Source organism: Semicossyphus pulcher, unplaced genomic scaffold, assembly GCF_022749685.1.
Source record: "Semicossyphus pulcher isolate SPU_LCO1_2020_fin unplaced genomic scaffold, fSemPul1.0.p SCAF_17, whole genome shotgun sequence".
Classification (NCBI taxonomy): Eukaryota; Metazoa; Chordata; class Actinopteri; order Labriformes; family Labridae; genus Semicossyphus; species Semicossyphus pulcher.
Genome location: NW_027211681.1, coordinates 25,291 through 44,702, shown reverse-complemented (window position 1 = coordinate 44,702; position 19,412 = coordinate 25,291). Strand labels below are relative to the sequence as shown.

The following is a 19,412-nucleotide window of genomic DNA, read 5'->3' as shown; positions in this document are numbered from 1 at the left end:
AATATACAGTATCGCACAGTTAAACTTACTTTCTGAATGTGGGTTTAGAATGGAGGTCAGCAATGAGTGGACCTTTTTCAAGGAATCCCTGATGTAGAGACAGTGCTGCATCATTTCCTTTAGGAGGATCTGCTTTTCCTCATTTAATCTGGAAAGCAGCATCTGCTGGTCGAAAAGCCTCTGGTGAGAATGTGAACACCATCTGGAAAGACATTACAGATAACAACAAAATGATAAATTACTCATATAATAACTACATTTGACAAGAATGACAGTTATTAAAATATGCATAAGAGAAATACCTGCACTCTGCTCCTGCCATGGCCATATCATGCTCTCTTCAGACTTGCTAGAGAGTTTCTGCACTACTGAATCTATGTTTACAGTTAGAGCATCAGGCAACTGATTATATCTCCCAATCTCTTGAAGTAGCCAAAGATCTTTTGGACAATGTTCTTTCGCTTTTTATTCCGATCAAAAAAAAAAAAAAAGACGTTATTATAAACATATCTTTTCAGAATATGTCTCACCTAACATGTAAGTTGAGTAAGTTTTATTTTGAGTTCAACATACCATTTTGCCAGTACAAATAGTGTTTCTTCTGGCAAATGCTGGTAAAGAGACTTTCCATAGAGCTCTGCAATCCAGGCACATCCCCTGAAGACACCACAGGATTTCCTATTTAAATGTACAAAAAACATGTTTCTATTATATAGAGGTATAAAGAACAATGGAAGAAATCCGGGTTAGATTAGCTCATCAAAAGCTTACATAAAATTAGTCTAAAGTAAACCAAATAAAGCTTGTGGTTACTTGATGTTAAATCAAGTCATCAGTTTAAAACTAAATAAACAGTACAGTTGTATTTCATTTTCTTTGTTTTATATAAACATTTTAATATGTAGAAAACAGATGCATCTGTATATTTTTACACTGCAATAACCATATTACAATTTGGTCAGTGATCTTATTAGCCCCAATACAGTAAACAAAACGTGTTGTTTACTGTATTAGGGGTGTCATGTATTGTTATGATGATATACAGTGCTGAGATGTTGCTATATTTCAAGTACAACTGGCCTTTGAAAACAAGGACTTCATACAACAGACAATCAATACAATCATCCTTAATGGTATGATTTTAATACCATTTTCAAAAAAGTAATCATGATATCTGTACAGTGTCACTCACACTGAATAATGACAATGTGGTTCCAAATACAAGCACTGCAACTGCAAACATAACACAAAGACAGTCTCGTATTAAAATCAGACCGACGGTCTTATGCTTTACGACTAGACTCACTTCATGCTTAACTGAGAGTACAGCACCAGATGATAATATGCCAAAGCTGCAATTGACACCTACTGGGGAAAGTAATGATTGCATGCAGCTAGCACAATGCTGTAATGAGTCCGATTCAGCAGTTGTAGAGAACCCTTTTGCTTCTCTTCCCACACGCTTTCAGTGTGTTGCTACACGGGTCCGCAGCCAACATACGCCGTAGGATTCTGTGTCTAATATGTTACTCTCATGGGGATAGTTACTGGCCAAAATGTAAGAAATTGCAATAGCAAGGTTTTTTTCCCCCAATATTGTGCAGCCCTAATGTTTTGTTCGCCATGCGCCATGGTGAGGTTACTTTTAGACATTTCGGTGCATATATCCGAACTAAACACACACACATACACACACACACACACACACACATACACACACAACTCATGTGATTCAGTGCGTCCTAGCCTGCACGTACGTGCGTTTGCATGGTTGTCATAATAATGAAGTTTAAATTTTATTTGGGTGTGTTTAATAGTGTATTCGTGTCATACAAGGTGTACTATTCTATACTTGTCAAAAGACGCTTAAATCGGCGAGAGGAGATCAAAACGGACTTTGGTGTTTCAACAAGTGCCTTTAAGACATATAAAGACAGTTTTCTCTTCTTAATCATCTCTATTAGTGATTCTGAAGTAGCAAAACATTTTTGAAGCATAGGGGAGTACATAGAACTCTAACCTATAATAAGTGGTGAAAATGCACTTGTCTTAGCGAGAGGAGTTGAAAAACAACATATGCCCCTCTTTGGTAAAGACAGCTTAATTTGCCAAATGTGAAACCACAGCGACTGTCATAATAATGAAGTTTAAATGTTATCTGGATGTGCTTAGTAGTGTATTTGTGTCATATAAGGTGTACTATTCTATACTTCTCCAAAGAACCGGAAGTCAGCGAGAGACGAAATGTGCTTTCTCAGGTGAATATGACATTTTTCTCCACAAGATCTTTATTTTTTTATTTATTTTACCGTAGAATGAAAACGTTGTAGATGGATTATTATTTTTGATCAATCTTATGCATCGTCACATAACTCAGGCCCGTCTACCGCTTATTTCATCCAGCTTCATACTTGTAAAGCCACCATACTGAGCAGACATTTTAGGGTTGTCAATGAGCTTTAAAAACTGCACCGAACAATACACTGTCTGCCTAGGCTACTTCGTGCTGTTTTTTCTGAACAGGCTTATTGCCCAATGGCACTGTGGTCAAAATGTTCTCTTTCTCCTTGACAATAAGATCAATCCTAAGGTGCCTGCTGAGAGTGGGCCTGTGTCCACAGAGTCCCACCAACAGAGGTTTTGGTATCTAGAATGAATTTGGCGTATGTTCCCATAGGCTTGTCGTGTGGTTTTCTCATGGGTCTTGCGGGCTGGGGAGCATTTCTTGTTACTATAGCAGTCAAATGTTCATCCCAGTTCAGATTTTCAAAAATTCTACTGTCTGCAGTCATTCCTTCAGCGTGATCAAACTGACTAAAGTTAACTTCAGTCACTCAATCTTCCCCTACTGTCTGTCCTGGTGTCAGAGTCCAGGTTAGCCTAACTGTAATTAATCTGGCTACTGTGACATAAAGGTTACTCCCTGTCGTCAAACCCACCATCAATCTCCTCTGAGTAGTATCCTGTTCCTGTATTTCCAGCACGTTTGGCCCAAAGGTTGGTCTTCATGGCAGATTTGGAAATTATAATTACAATTATTATCATCATTACTGAAATGGCAATCAGATGTGAATAATAATACAGTTAACTCATTGTGTCCAATAACAGTTCAATTTCTGGGAAAGGTTGGTATTTCATATTGAAAATTAACTATTGGCATTTAAGACTATACACAGGACAAGTGCACAGAGGAATGGAAAGATATTCCATCTGTCTTATGAATGTGGGAGAGATATGCTAAAATGCTGACCAAAGAAAAACATAATTAAAATATATTACATTTTTTGTTTTTGTTTCAGGCCCTCTCTTTTCTCTCTGTTTGGGGAGAGTGCACCTCAATAGCAGCACCAGGCCATATAACAACAGAGGATGCTGGAACCAGGAGAACAGAGGCCGGCTTCAAAGGTAAGCTGTGATGTATATGTCAGTGTTTCAGCACTGAAGGCAATCCGCGATTTATAGTTGCAATTTCTACTTTTTTCATCCAGGTTGAAGACGTAGAGGTCACAAGCATCACCATGACTTGTGGTCACACATACAGAAAATAAATTCAATGTATGAGGCCACCTTAAAAGTACCTGAAATGATGTCGTTAATTTATTGACCGTATAGACTTTGTTGGGGAAACCGATAGGAAGTAAAACAAATAAAGTTTATTCCAAAAGGAAACTGGTTTTGAAAATGTAACCAAGTCCAGTTGCCTTCTGGATTAAACTTTTATACAATGACAACCTTACACAAACTGTAAAGTGCAAGCAGGAATAATTATGTTGTTATGTTAAGTTTTAGCAGTCTTATGCCTGACTTGGATTTATGCATGTGATCAACAAATTGCTTCATTTCAAATGTTAGCATGATGAATGATGTTGATCCTGGTACATGCCAGCACCTTGTTAGCACTCTGTTGCATGGAGAATTGTTTCAACTGTACTGTGTTAGGTTGCCTGATGCAGCCCTTGAAAAAGAGCAGCAGAGCATTGCCTCTGCAGTTTTTTATGGACACTAACCATCAGAGCACTTTCTCAGAGTGTTCACAAAACAGACTGAAAAACACCATGACATAGGATTGTCTGAATGCTCTGGCTAAACATTTCTGATACCAATCAGAGGGTTGGGAGGTTTTTGGCTCTCAGAAGGAAAGTAGAGAGCAATTCATCTACAAATAGAAAAAAATGCAGCAATAAGCAACTTTTATATAACAGTGAAATCTATACACTTTTTTAAAACTATCCATACACTTTGTGTATCCTACAGCTAACAGATTTGATTGCTTTGTTCTCGTAATTTTGTTGATAAAGACATGAATTGTGCCTCTGAGTAAAATGAGAATTTTCCTAAAGCTTAGGTTTGCTAGAGTTCACTATTTTACACATTTGACTTCCATGCCTATATGCCCATTTAAGTATTATAATTGCTTATTGCTGTCATGTTCACTCATACTATTTAATGGTTTGTAATAAAGCTGCATGTTTGGCTGATAAAATGTTCTTACATGGTTGAATAAAATAAGAGTTATTTAACTACTGAGTACAAATTAATTTTTTATATCTTTACTATTTTTTGCTATAAATAACACTGAGGATGTTTGTTGAAGTTGCTTGATGTGGCACAGCCCCACCTAGGAAATTTGCCTCCAGCCGTTCTAGGCTATGTCCTGTCTATGTGCAGGAGATAAGCTGTCCTTCACAAATAATACCTCACGTATATAGGCCTAGTGAAGTCATGTTTGAAACCACATCCTGAATCCCCAAAATTATTTTCTCTTCTCCTTCGCGTCGAAAGGAGCCAGTTGAGGTGGTTCGGGCATCTGGTTAGGATGCCTCCTGGGCGCCTCCCTTTGGAGGTTTTCCGGGCACGTCCAACTGGGAGGAGACCCCGGGGCAGACCCAGAGCTCGCTGGAGGGATTTTATATCCTGTCTGGCTTGGGAACGCCTCGGAATCCCCCAGGAGGAACTGGAAAATGTTGCTGGGGAAAGGGACGCTTGGGTCACCTTGCAGAGTAGGCTGCCACCGCGACCCGGCCCCGGATAAGCGGAAGATAATGGATGGATGGATGGATGGGTGTTTGAACTTTCATGACAGAAAGTTATGGTAGCAGTTGAGCTGAGGGTCGAGGACCCCGCTCTTGATATTTTTAAGTGGCGATGTTTTTTAGGCACCTTTAGCCCGCAGTGTACAGTAAACTTCATTTGGCGGTTTTTATTATTATTATTTTTAAATTATGAGAGCTCTGTGTAAAAGTTATTAGCGCTGTTGTAAATACTATTTAGCCTAATTGTATTTTCTTTATTTGATTTGACAGACGTTCAAAATGTATAAATGTATAGTACTGACTCATTATGCAGGTCAGACATTATGATGCTCCGGACCTTTTATTGAGAAATAAAATCTCTAACTGGACCTCTTTCAAGTGTAATTGAGTACCCCTGGCTTACATGAACTAATTTCCCCCGATTTCAGACGAGGATTAAAAGGAAACTACCTGTTATAACACACTAATTTCACATCAGAGTGATCGTACAACACCCCCGGGTGTCACTCAGAAAATATCAGGTCATTCTGATGTAGAATTTCAAAATTAAAGTCCTCTAAAATTGTTTAAATGAGCTAATTTTCCCCTGATTTCAGATTAGGATTTAAAGGAAACTACCTGTTATCACACACTAATTTCACTTCAGAGTGATAGTACAGCACCCCAGCGGGTCACTCAGAGAAATTCCCGTCACTCCATTATCAGTGATATGATACATATTAGTGACCTGTTGTATGCATATTTCCATGTGGTAAAATCAATAGCTTACTCATTATGAATGAATATATTGACTCAAAACTGCTTGTATCGTGTCAATGGTATCCTCTCACAACATTCAAAGTCATACATTTCTGGTAAAATCCCATAGAAAATCCCTACATTCCATTATGAGTGACTTGTAGTATTAAATATGGCTATTTCCATGATATCAATAGCTTGCTCATTGATGAATATATTGACTCCAAACTGCTTGTATTTTTTCTTCAGTATCCTCTCATAACTTTCACAACTTTCAGTTTTGGGAAAAAACCTACAAAAAATCCCTCAACTGCAGGCTGGCAGGCAAAAACACTAGGGCAAAACGAGACAAAGTATTAGACTTTAAAGAAACTCTCAAAAACAGAACAAGCAAAAACTTGAATTCACAATCGAAGCGGCCTACTGGTACTGGTACTGCTGGTGAGCAGAGGATCTGGCAAAGAGTGGAAGAAAGGCCAGAGTTTTGAAACACTGCAGGCTTGATTGTGCATGGGGAGCAGGCTTGACCAGGTAACAAGGAGGCAGGACTGGAGTGATGAGCCACGCCCGCCATACAGACAAACACAGACAGACAGGGAGGAACAGACAGACACAGGGGTGATGGGGAAACACAGGAAAACACAGGGATGCTGAGGTTGCGGCCAAGGCCATAACTACACGATGCATATTCAAATGCTGTAAATTCAATAGCTTGCATATTTATTATTAATATATTGGCCTTATACCTGTCATGGGGGCAGGGCATGCTGTAGGGGCGTGGTCTTTACCTGTCATGGGGCGGGGCTTGTTTTTGGGGCGGGGCTTATGCCTGTGACTGGGGAGTGCCCTGTACCTGTAACAGGGGCGTGGCCTGTACATGTCACATGGGCGGGGCTTGTTTTGGGGGTGGGGCTTATGCGTGTGACGGGGCGTGGCCTGTACCTGTCGCATGGGCGGGGCTTTCGTTGGGGCGTGGCTTATGCCTGTGACTGGGGTGGGGCCTATGCCTGTGATGGGGGCGTGGCCTGTACCTGTGACATGGGTGGGGCATGTTTTGGGGCGTGGCTTATGCCTGTGACAGGGGCGTGGCCTTGTCTGTCACATGGGCGGGGCTCATGCCTGTGACGGGGCCTATGCCTGTGACGGGGCTTTTGTTATGCCTGTAACAGGGGCGTTCCCTGTACGTGTGACATGGGCGGGGCTTGTTTTGGGGGCGGGGCCTATGACGGGGGCGGGGCCTGTACGTGTGACATGGGCAGGGCTTGTTTTGAGGGCGGGGCTCATGCCTGTGATGGGGCGTGGCCTGTACCTGTGACATGGGTGGCTTATGCCTGTGACGGGGGGGTGGCCTTGTCTGTCACATGGGCGGGGCTCATGCCTGTGACGGGCTTGTTTTGGGGGCGTGGCCTATGCCTGTGACAGGGGCGGGGCCTATGCCTGTAACAGGGGCGTGGCCTGTACGTGTGACATGGGCGGGGCTTGTTTTAGGGCGGGGCTTATGCCAGTCACATGGTCAGGGCTTACGCCTGTGACGGGGGCGTGGCCTTGACTGTCACATGGGCGGGGCTTGTTTTGGGGGCGGGGCTTATGCCTGTGATGGGGCATGGCCTTTACCTTTGACATGGGTGGGGCTTGTTTTGGGGGCGTGGCCTATTCCTGTCACATGGGCAGGGCTTGTTTTGGGGCGGGGCTTCTTCCTGCAATGGGGGCGTGGCCTGTACCTGTCACATGGGTGGGGCTTGTTTATGGGGCGTGGCCTATGCCTGTAACGGAGTGGGGCCCGTAACTTTCACATGGGTGGTGCTTGTTTTGGGGGGCATGGCTTTTGTCGGTCACATGGTCAGGCATTACACCTAATGGGGCGGGGCTTGGCTGTGGATTAATTAATATTCTTCCACTTCAATTTTACCTAATTAATTATGTAGTAGCTATGTTCATCATATATTAATTTACAGAAGGGATGTCTACATCAGGGATTGAACTCCACTCCATTAGCTCCTAGGCTTTTAGCTTAACCCCTACACTATGTCATAGCTATAACCATGAGAGTCTTCCTACACTCCCTTTTACAAATATACTATAAAATATATATTACTTTTGTTTGCAGCTGGCTTGTTTGACAGCCAAATTTGCAGTTTAGCAATGTAATCTAGGGTATTCTCAGTACTACGAAGGTTGCTTTTTTTAACCGGGGTACATCACCAAGGTAACTTAAAAAGCCTAACAATCCCCCCTTATAAACTCCAGAGCAGGCTGTTCAAGATAAGCTTCAACCTGCACAAAAAGCACCTACTGACTTACTATCGTGATCCTGGTATACCTGCAATGAAAGATATAATTGTGTGCTGGTTTAGGTCAGTGGTTAGATCAGTGGATAATGAATTAAGAGAGGTATAAGACCTTCATGCGGTCAATCCTGGTTCGATTTCTGCTATCCCCACTTTCAATTATAAAGAATAAAATCATTTCATTATAAAATCAATGAAAGTTGAAATTATGTGATGTCATTTGAGGTTTTTGCTCAACAGCCAACCATATTACACCCCTCCATCCCTTGCTCCTGAGCTAATGTGTTGATTGGCTAGGAAAGTGCAGGGCCCACTAGTCCTCAAACGGCAGCCCGCGTTCCGTATCTGGACCTAACTGCCGTCGTCTCCGGACCCGGACCTACTTACAGTTTTGACAAGCGCATCCATTTTAACCTGCGCAGCTTTTTTGTCTTAGTGATCGTAGTGATTTGGGGGTCCAAGAAACTCGCAGACCAATGTATTCATTGTAAATCATCACGTGACGCTACTCAGCCAATCAAATCTGTCACTCAGATTAACATCGCGACTGACCCAGTGGGTGCGTAAGAGTACAGATAGAGTACAGACTGAAGAGCCAGCCAACAAGAGACACAGTGGGAGAAAATAAGTGAGTTAGGGAAAAGTAGACATGACGTGCTCTAAAATGAGAGCAGTATAGAAAACCAAGCTTTTAAGACTGGACATACTCTTAAATGTTCCGAGACCGTGGCGATTGTTAAACGCGGGCATTGTCTGACACTGTCACTCCGTTTGTCTCTGTTAACAGAGACTTCAGGCTGCAGTTTAGTTCAAACACTTCATTGATAAACCTGAGAGTTACACAGAACTACATCAAGCCTCATCATCATGACTAGTTTTCCTCTTATTTCTGCAGTTCTGTTCCATCTGTTCGTACCAGTATGAGCCCTCTCTCTCTCCCCCTCGCTCTCGCTCTCTCCAGCAGTCCGTCAGTGTACAGTGCGTTTTAAATATTATTTATTTCATAGTCATTGCCTCTTTTAAAACTCACTATGAGAGCGGCAAAACTTAAAATAAAATTTGGCAAACATAAAATAAAATATAAAGTGAATCCCCCTATTATGGTTAAATCTTGATTATTCTGTCAGGAGGCAGAGAGATAGCAGCTTAAGTGAAGAGGTAAAGCTGTCTCTCTCTTTCATTTGATTTCTGCATGGACAACATTATACTACCATTAGTACCAGACATTATATTATTTGTTTTGATTTACAAATAAAGACACTTCCCTCACAAACTGGGGCATAAAATAAACCAAAAATAAAGGAAATAAATGTTTTGACACTCAAAATTTCTGGGGGGAGACCCCCCCAGCCCCCCCAACATACACACTATATTTCCTTATCAATATTGAAGTATTTATTATTATTATTGTTGAATTATGAGAGCTCTGTGTAAAAGTTATTAGCGCTGTTGTAAAAACTATTTAGCTTGATTGTATTTTCTTTATTTGATTTGACAGATGTTCAAAATGTATAAATGTATGGTACTGAATCATAACGCAGGTCAGACATTATGATGTTCCAGACCTTTGCCTGAGAAAAAAATCTCTAACTGGACCTCTTTCAAGTTTAATTGAGTACCACTGATTTAAAATAACTAACTCAGGGAAGGAACATGATGTTTCTAGAAAAAAAGCATCATTCAGAAAAAACAAGCGTTTTAATATATTCCCATTTTTCACATTTCTAATATGGAATTGCCTACATTTCTAAGAGCATAAGCAAGAGCATCTGAACTCTCTTCTGTCCCATTCATCGTCCACTTACGTAATGCGTCGGGCTAGCAGCGGCAGATCAGCTCTTCCTTCCTTCTTCTGCTTGACAATTTGATCTGATTAGCCTGTTTTGGATGTGATGTGATGCATTTGATTGATGTCTGGTCCAAGTCAGTTTTTCTTTCTAGCTCGTAATATAAATATTTTACTTAGTAACGGATGGATGTATACTGTAGCAAATTACTTTCCTCATTTAAAACATAGGCTACTTAAGTAAAAGTAAAATGACTGACTTTGAAGAATACGCTAAAAAGCACAAGTACACGAAAAAGCAACTCAATTACAGTAATGTGAGTACTTGTAATTCATTACTTCCACCTCTGTGCATATGGAGATGACAGCTTATTAGTCAAAAGACGCGTAACTCGGTGAGATGAGATCTTAATTACCATCCTGGGGCAGCTATGGGCAGGTGTGGGGTTAGCCCACCCTCATGTGGATCTTGCCCACATCATCAAAAGTTAAGGAAAAAAAATGCCAATGGCCAAAAAAAGTAGCAGGGATACAAATAGGCTACTGTTTCTATGTTGTTAATGATTGTGCAAGATCCAGCCCGCTTCCAAGGCTTCTCCCTGCTCCCCTGCACCCCCTCCTCTCATCTTGTTCAGGCAAAACAGCAGGTCTGCTCCGATTCTGCGTCCTCCTCACCGCCTAATTTGCATGGCTCCGGACCTTGAATCCTTTCAATTGAGATGAAACAGAATGATATAGGCGCGTGGGAAGTTTCCCTATCAGTATTAAGTTACTGATGAATTGTCCCCATCCATAATTTAGATTAAAAATAAATAAATAATATAATTGGATCGATCGGATGCCTCTTCAACTTGCGCTAGGACCCGTGCTTATGACACAGCTGCCAATCTGTTTTTCACTGTTAACAGGGACTCCAGGCTGTAATGGTGCTCATTATCTTCAATGATGAACCTGAGAGTTATACAGAGCTACATCAGGCTTCGTGATTAAATGACTCTTTTTTTAATGTCATGTCTGCACTTCTGCCCATATGCATGCTTGGACATATCTTGCTGCAGCTCGGCTGCTGAATTCAATTTCTCTGCACACGTTGCATTTCGGTTTGGTCCGGTAGTGAATCAAATTAATTTACTTTGTATTTCATTTTGGAGAAGAACTCTGCTTGCATATGTTCATATTTGCTGCAGTGTAGCAGGAAGTGTGTCTTTGTCTCCAACTGTCTGGGTGGACAGAGCTGATATAGTCTTTCCTCTCTGGGCAAACCAGGTGCCTCTGTGTCTACCTGTCTCGATTGGCCAGGCTGTGTTCGCTGAGTCTGTACCTGGTTAAAGTCTCATCAGTCACAGTGCTCGGATAGTCTGCCACTGTGTACTGTCTGTTTAGAGCCGAATAACTATTGCTGTTCGTGCTACATGTCCAATAGTTGATGTAATGTTGTTTTGAGGCCTGTTAGAGGAGTGTTGCGTCGTTCAGATTTCAGGAAAGGACCATTACACTTACATAAGATGAACACATCTATTTATTGGGATTGCTGAGAAAATTGATGCTTGTACAAGGACTTTTACTGTTTGGCTCACTGCAGTCTGCAAGCAGTTAGCTGCACTCAACCGCCCAAAAAAGGATAACCTTTCCTAATACATTTGTAAGTTATATACTCTATGTGTGATGCATGTGATGCAAATTAGCCTTAGCAACTAAGCTTCAATCATTGGTTAAAACTGATGGAGGGAAGCGACGATTTAAACTTCCGCTCCCTCGTTGTTGGTGGAGGGACAAGTCCATGCCCCCAGCCACTCAATCTATCCAATCAGAGGGAACACTCTAAACGGAGGCCTAAGAACCTTTATGAATATTTGTGCTCTTTAGTATAATCCATCTGAGTAACCTTGCTTAAACTCTTTTATGTATTAATCCATCGTAACACGGGACTAATGATTCCGACGATCTCATTATTCAACAGGTCACTTCATTCTGTAGGTTTTGTGGGCATAATTACAGATGTGTTAACATAGCGCTCAAGGGGGTACATTTTTTAAATTTTTCCGACCTAACCGGAGCTGAGCCTCAGGATCAGCTGGCTAAGGCGACTCTTTCTATTCTATTCTAATTCTAATTAAAAGTGGAAATTATTCTATGTCAGTGGAGCCCAATAAAAACTGATACTGGTTTCCCTGACACCTGGGTCGTTTCAGGAATATCATTATTCTTATTTTGTCTAAATTAACTGTCAGGGCCTAGGTCTGACAGAAGGTTCATGATCCAGTTGCTGTTGGAATGCCCCCTTTGATGGAGCCAGCAATATCAGATTATCTGCAAACAGTAGGCATTTGATTTGTGTGCCAGACAGAGTGAGACCCTGGATATCAGACTGTTCCAATGATTTAGCCAGTTCATCAGTATAAATGTTAAAGAGGGTTGGACTGAGACTGCAGCCCTGTTTCACCCCTCTACTTTGGGAAAATAACTCTGTTTCCATATTGACAATTTTTCGTTTCATGCTGTAACATGCTTTAAATGATGTCATGAACTTTCCCTTCTATACCCTTCTCAATTAATTTTAAGATCAGACCATAATGCCAAATCGATTCAAATGTTTTTTTGAAGTCTACAAAAAATGTTGTTCTTGTTTTGGTGGGCCTGTTTTTTAATGAGGGTCTTGAGGGTATAGATGTGGTTTATAGTTAGTTGTGTTGGTGTAAATCCAATCTGACTCTTGCTCAGGACATTGTGCACACTAAGGAAGTCTTGCAGTCGGCCGTTTAGGATGCTGCAGAAAAACTTTCCCAGGTTGCGGCTTAAACATATGCCTCTGTAATTGTTTGGGTAAAATCTATTTCCGTTTTAAAGATTGGTCTGATAATTCCTTAGCTCCAGAGGTCAGCGAAAAGTGCAATACTCAGAATGAGGTTGAACAATTTTAATATAGCACTGTTAAATGGATGGTCACTAAATTTCAGCCTTTCATTTAAGCTACAATCAGGACAGCTGGCTTTCCTCGGCTGCAGGGCCTGGATTTTAACCAGTGGCTCAAGTGTTTTTTCCAGATTTCACCATTTTGAAGAGCCCAGTCCTCTTTGTGTGGTTTGGTTAAAGAGTGCCATTTCTACCAGAAGTCATTAGAGTCAATGGACTCTTTGATTAGATCTATTTGGTGCCTCTCATGCTGTTCTGTTTTACTTCCCAGTGTTCCAAATGTTTTTAGTGTTTCCCAGAACTGGAGGCGGAGCTCAGGGTAGTCGGGTTGTCCGTGTTTTTGATTTGATAAACTTCTGAGTGTTTTCCTCAGATGTCTGCAGTGTGTGTTGAACCACTCCTTATTGGTTAATATTCTTTATGTGAGGTGCTGAGGCTTTTTCAGACTGGATAAGTCTGCCACATTGTCAAATATGTTGTAAATGACTTGTACAAAGTTACTTTTTGGTTGCACAGTATTTTTTCTTCCGCTGTCTAAAGTTTAGATGACTGTGAATTAAAACTTAGATCCATTTCATCTATAGGCTATTGGTTAAAAATCAACATGAACAACCTGTGTCAACATGAGTGTTGCTAGTTAGTGTACGAGATTTTATCATGGCTGCCGGGTTGGGGGCAATTGTAACACTGTGATCGGGTAACAGTGTTACGAGCCATATTGGCCCCATAAAACCCATTATACCTTTTGATATAAATTTCTGTTAGAAAATGGACATATTTTACTTAATTTAAATATAAAATTAAAACTTTAAAGGGTGTATTAAAATACATGTGTTTGTTATATCATTATCATAAATTTGTATGAAATAAGAACCGAGTAAGTTGCTTGTAACTCTTTTTTTTAATGTATTGAATATTATCTCCACATTTCATTGAAGCTTGGTTAGAGACTCATCAGCTGATCAGACTATTTGAGTAAAATATACTTTTTTCAAACTCAATTCAAATAATAAAAATCTAGTTACCACTAGAATAGTTGCCTAGCTGTCTGCAAAAATAGACAAACTTTTGCTTTGAATTTTTACAATACCTGAAATCTAAAAGAAATTCAACCATATACAAAAAAGAATCTTTAGTAACATTATTAGATACTACAGCAGACATTTGATTACTATAAGGTGTGCTTTTATTTGAGAAACGGTGCCTTAATATTGGTGGGGGCAATTGTGTTATTCTTATTTTTGTGAAATAATAATAATAATAATAATTTGAGATCTGCAGAATGTATTGAAAAAGGCATACATGTCAAAACAAGGGCATAGTTTAGATTTTGGGTGGGGACATAAAAACAGTCCACGGGGGGGCCCTGCAAGCTGAGGCTTTTTGTATTTATGATAGACTTCTGACCAAAATTTCATGTCATCTAGAGCCTTTATTTATAGATAACTATGTAAACAAAGACCTTTACAGTTAAGCTTTCTGTGCTTTTATGATAGAAACAAGCACAGGTTAATAAATAAAGAAACGCTGTTCTGGGATTGACATAAAGGTTTTTAGTATATACTGAATACAACAATGGAGGCAATTTAACAGAGACTTATTAACTTCATTCCAGCCATAGTGCAATTGTAAACATGTCTCATACATCAACATTATAGTACAGTGCATATCACCTGCCTAATGTAGAGGGAGCAGCGACAGGCATAACCTGGTATTTCACGTAACCAATAACCAAGTACCGTAATCACAGAACACAAGACATTTTTTACTCCCTCTCACTTCTCGTCTTTCTGTTTCTGTGTACAGATGGATCAGTTTCCTTAGAAAGACACCACAGTATCAGCTACTGCATGTAGAAATACATCTACACTGATAAAGCCAGTCACCACTTATTTCATATATTTTATATATATAGTATTGTATTCATGCCCACATTATTAAAACCATGTATGGCTGAGTACTTAATATACCTCTTAGTATACCAGTGTAACCTCAATGCAATACAAAACAATTACATACATTTACTCTAATCATACTCTTACAAGCCTAGGCCTAATCTGTGACCCTGCCTCTCCTGCTCTGCCTGAATTACTAGGCAGGACTGCTTCTGTCACCTGATAAAATAACCATTGTCATACATCATCAGACTAACATTTGTCCCAATAGCGAATCTTACTACTTACATATCACCAAGTGATTATTCAACATCATCTGAGACCCTGCCTCTTCTCCAGCCTCTTCTTTTCTGTCTGACCTACTAGCTACATGGTCTGGCAGCTTCTGTCACCTGACAAAATAACACATAGATGCATGCCATATGAACGTGAGACATGTGCCTATTCAAAGCTCTCATTTCAAACAAATATTCGTGAACCATTGTTATACAGTACATCCTACTAACATTTTTCCCAATACTGAATCTTACTACTAACATATCACCAAGTCGTTATTCAGCATCAAGTGGCTTACATTTTTACTTGTTGTGAAGTAGCTCCTGATGTCAATCTTTGTTTTTTTACATGCCATCCTTTTCGTTTTGTGCACTGCACAGAAAGTTGGTGTCTTCCTCACCTACATGCACATCCATACATCTTGCTGACGGAGGTTTGGCACTTCTTAAGCAGATGAAGTTATAGCCAATTACACGTTAGCAAGAAACGGCAAATCCAATCCTATTAGTGGAGGGAGGCGGGACTAGTAGGGCGTGAGATCTGTTAACAGTTTGTGTACCAAATACATTGACTAGACGGACACTGACGGACAGCAGTGGTTAATCAAAATTATTGCAAGGTGAAACAGTAGCTGCTGGATATTGGTAGGGACACGTCCCTATCGTCCCTACCCAGTTCTACGCCCTTGTGTCAAAATAATAAAATAAATACCCATATTTTAAAATTGATTAATTAATGTTTTCCTTTTGCATACATCGATTTTTACCACAAACTGGTGCATGGAAATTTTCATTAGCCTGGTCGTTATCAACTTGTGATGGCCCAAGGTATAGGCAGATATAATAGTGAAAAAAAAGTAGCTGGACCTTGCTCCCTGCCTATAAGTTTTGATTGGGTGGGTAAGATGCACGAGCCCGCCCCTGCACATAGTTTTGGGCAGCCCCATTTAATATCATAATTGTAACTGCGTGATATCTGGCGGTGGCTTTTAGCTAAAATTGTTTGGTTAGCTTGTACTGTAAAAGCAGATGTACAACAAGGGTTTCGATTAACGATAGGATATTGTTAGGTATTTAAGTTTGGCGCAGAGAACTTTGCCTTTACTTTACTTTAACTTTAAACGAGCAGACCGATGCTTAAGCTATGCTACTGTTACCCTGCAGTACAGTTAACTGCCGGAGTGAGTGAGTAGACGAATGAGGATGGAGGAGTGGCGATGTGGCTTCTTTCAGGGTGGCTAGAGATGTGTTTATCTGCTCTAAAGAACAATAGGAAGAAGGGAGACTGGCCTTGACGGTTTCAGGTGTCGGTCTTTTAGCCGCAGGCTAACGATACAGTGAATGAGTGGACGAGCAAGAGAATGGGAACGTCTATCTGGACAGGGGTGCTGATCAGATCTGAGCTGGGTTAGTAGAATACAGATGAAACTGTAGGTCTACATATTTATTGTGATCCACATTCTTTGTGAAAAATCAAATATGCAATTCATGAATATTGTGCTGTTTCAAATGATGCTGATTGTGATATTATGTTAACATTCTTGGTAATGTCTTAGATACAGCTCACTATTGCATAATGACTCTGGAGTTGCGATAAAATATTTTGTACAATCGATGTGCCAGAACAATACAATAGTGGGCCATCAGGGCCAGGAAGGAAGAATCAGAAAATGATATCGTTATACTTTAAATTATATTTTAATGGTCCATTTCCCTTACAAAGTTAATTCTCCTCACACAGATTCTATTTTCTCTCAGATGTGGATTCTGCCTAAATTACGAAAATTGGTCAGACCTTTACTCGACATGCTTAAGATCAAATCTACATATATTAAGATTAAATATGGTTTGATTCAAATGATAACTAGCATTTGATATAACTACTTGAATTTTTTGTGCAACAAATTTATCTGTATCATACTAGGCTATATTTAGTTCTCAGTCTCTTTCTCTCTCACACGCACACACACACACACACACACACACACACACACACACAGAGGGCAAAAGGGCAAAGCCGGGCACTTGTTTGCAAACATCTTTGATCTTTGAAATGCAGGTGCATGTGTATCTTTTTGATCTTGTTTGTTGCACAATTGGTCACCGTTGGTCTGCAAGTTGTTTATCAGGCGGTCAGTCTTTAATTTGGACCTAGTGTGCGAGTATTGTAGACTTAGGGCTTTTTAAATCAAGTTCTATGTAAGCTACCCTTTATAAGAATTTCTAGATGTTTGTAGATTATAGTTAATAAAATCACTGTTAGTGGCAGTACAGTGTGGACCAAAATGTGGGCCGTCAGGACCGGGAAGGAATTAAATTATTTTATTTTAAATAATTTGAAATATATCAATATGTCAGATGTGGAAACACAATTTGCTGTGGAAACTGGGCACATCATGGGCATACATTATCCATGATCCATGATGTTCACAACACGCGAGTCTCTGTTATTTACTCACACGGGGACACAAAGCAGCGCTTCTACTCATAAGGAAAAAGCAGTATTTGCTAATACAGTTAAATAACGTTTATGGGACTGTGAGACGGCAAGCTTTTGTTTCTGGAAGACGTGGGGCTGCTTTTTACACACACCTGCTTCACCTCAGGGAAATTCCTGCTCAAGCCACGCAGGGGCCAAAAACAACCCAGACTGACGACAAAGCTTTCCATAATGCACGCTCATTCTGATGCCCGCTCTGTCTAGTTTTGCTTGGCAGTGGGATCGCTTTAGTGGCTTTAACGTCAATCCGTGTTTGGACATACGGTATATTGTACAGTGACCTGTATGTTTTCTGCCTGTGCAGGGGCACAGTGGAAGGAAAGCCTGGTTTATATAAGAAGAATGACTGAAATCCACCGTGTAAATAGCAACACGCCTGCCTGCAGACGCACCTGGCTCTTAAAGGGAATGAGAGCTGACACTCTGAGTGGTTTGATTCATGTTGTGCCGAAAACACACCTCTTATTCATAGGTTGCGGTCGGTCTTGCGCCTCGGTTTGCGCAAACCTTACTAGCAAAAGTGCGTCGGAAGCGCCCTGTGTAAGTGATTTCACTTAGCTCCATGCACTTTAGACTGTGCGCCTTCCGCCGTGTAAATAGGGCCCTATAGTTTGTATCATAAGGACGATTTTAGAGGTGTTTCGTGGAAAATAATAATCGAAAAAAACCCTGAAAAAGACAAGCAAGAGAAGGTCAACAGTGAGTGCCTTCAAGACATATAAGACAGTTTTCTCCTATAAATCATCATTTTTAGTAATTCTGAAAAAAAGAAACATTTTTATAGCATGGGGGGAGATATTGCACCTTAACCTATAATAAGTGGTAAAAATGTACTTCTCTCAGCGAGACGTGTTGGTAAAACAACACCTTTTCATTCTTTGATCGGCATTGTTGCATCTGCCTACGTCAGATGAGCATCAAACTAGGCAAGAACTGGAGGGGTTGTACCAACTTTAGGAATGTAGTAGCCTTTCAAAGTCGTCACAGGCTACTTTGTGCTTTTTTCTGTTAACCCTACTGTTATGTTGCGGGTCAAATTGACCCATGTTAAAGTAAAAAAAAAAATAATAATAATTGTTAAACGTATTCTTTGTGAAATTTCTTCTGCTTGGCTTAATAAGTGTAATCAACATATAAGATGAAAATTTCACATATTTGCTCATCTTTGATCATGACAGACATGTGCAGAGGAGGATGTGTCTGAAGATGAAGACCGTCTTGAGGTCAATTCTGAGTCAGTTGATTCTGATTATGAACCAAATGAGGAAATTGCTATTCATATTCCTCCAAGCAAGACATTCAGACTTTTCATATTTTCTCCAGAGTAATCTGATTTGATAATCGAGAGGTAAGGGCTGTCAGACGGGAGAGAGACAAGCTGGCAGCTATTAGGACAGTGTGGGACAAGTGGGTAGAGCAACTTCCACTATAACCCAGGCCCTAATGTCACAGTTGATGAAAGGCTAGTGGCATTCAGAGGTCGCTGCCCAGTTTGGCAATATATGCCTTCCAAACCAGTTATATGCGGCATAAAAATCTGGGCAGCATGTGATGCAAACACCAGCTATGCATTGAACATGCAGGTTTACACTGGAAAGCTGGTTAGAGGAGCCCTAGAAAGAAGAATCAGGGTACAAGGGTCATTCTTGATATGGCACATGGTCTCAGGGGGCACAACATAACCTGTGACAATTTTTTCACAAGCTACAACTTGGGTCAGGAGCTGCTAAAGAGAAAGCTCACGATGGTCGGAATGGTCCGAAAGAACAGGGCTTGACGGAGATCTTTCCTGAGTGGAACGTGTCCAAGCTGTCACGTTGGGGTGGTGTCACCTCCACCTCCCCCAGCACCTTAACGCCCCCCTCCCCTCACACCACAGCAACAACTCTATCATGGAGAGAGATGTCAACAGGATTTTTAAGAGACAGAACCCCCGCAAAGCAGCCAGACCGGACTCTGCCTCCCCCTCCACCCTGAAGCACTG

At 40.7% G+C, this 19,412-nt stretch overlaps 1 pseudogene; it reads left to right on the top strand.

Moving 5' to 3' along the window:
- Positions 1-7,499: 7,499 nt before the first annotated feature.
- Positions 7,500-19,205, top strand: LOC138594306 (piggyBac transposable element-derived protein 4-like; annotated as a pseudogene).
- The last annotated feature ends 207 nt before the right edge of the window (positions 19,206-19,412 follow it).